The sequence below is a fragment of the Chiloscyllium plagiosum genome, unplaced genomic scaffold (genome assembly GCF_004010195.1).
Source record: "Chiloscyllium plagiosum isolate BGI_BamShark_2017 unplaced genomic scaffold, ASM401019v2 scaf_70221, whole genome shotgun sequence".
NCBI lineage: Eukaryota > Metazoa > Chordata > Chondrichthyes > Orectolobiformes > Hemiscylliidae > Chiloscyllium > Chiloscyllium plagiosum.
In genome coordinates this window covers 11518-12379 of record NW_025207857.1, presented here as the reverse complement: position 1 = coordinate 12379, position 862 = coordinate 11518, and positions in this window count along the sequence as shown.

Sequence of the window (862 nt, the reverse complement as noted above, 5' to 3'; positions counted from 1 at the left end):
TGGGAGTGGGGGACAGTGTAGAGGAAGCTTTACTCTGTATCTAACCCCCTGTCCCTGGGAGTTGGAGGGCAGCGTTTACTCTGCGGGGGAGCTCGGAGTTTGGGAGCTGGTTCCCTCTTGCAGACAATGTAAATTCCTGGAGGTGTCAGGGAGGTTTCCCAGCCCTATCCTGAGGGAATGCTTATCGCTGAGCCCGGACGGATGGATGGTGTTGTTGCAGAGATAACCGTGGTTTACTTTAACAGGCCACAGGGGAGATCGAGGCCTCACCACAAGATGCTGCGTCAGGTTCAGGGTCAATCAAATCGCCCGTTCTGTTCAAAGCTATAAACTTCACCGAGAATCAGACTGTCCCCCCATCAGACTCTCCCAGGGACACGGGGTTAGATACAGAGTAAAGCTCCCTCTACACCATCCCCCACTCCCAGGGACACGGGGTTAGATACAGAGTAAAGCTCCCTCTACACCGTCCCCCACTCCCAGGGACAGGGGGGTTAGAATCAGAGTAAAGCCCTCTCTACACTGTCCCCCACTCCCAGGGACAGGGGGTTAGATACAGAGTAAAGCTTCCTCTACACCGTCCCCCACGCCCAGGGACACGGGGTTAGATACAGAGTAAAGCTCTCTCTACACGTCCCCCACTCCCAGGGACAGGGGGTTAGATATAGTGTAAGGCTCCCTCTACACCGTCCCCCACTCCCAGGGACAGGGAGTTAGATACAGAGTAAAGCTCCCTCTACACTGTCCCCACGCCCAGGGACAGGGGGGTTAGATACAGAGTAAAGCTCCCTCTACACTGTCCCCCACTCCCAGGGACAGGGGGTTAGATACAGAGTAAAGCTCCCTCTACACTGTCCCCCAC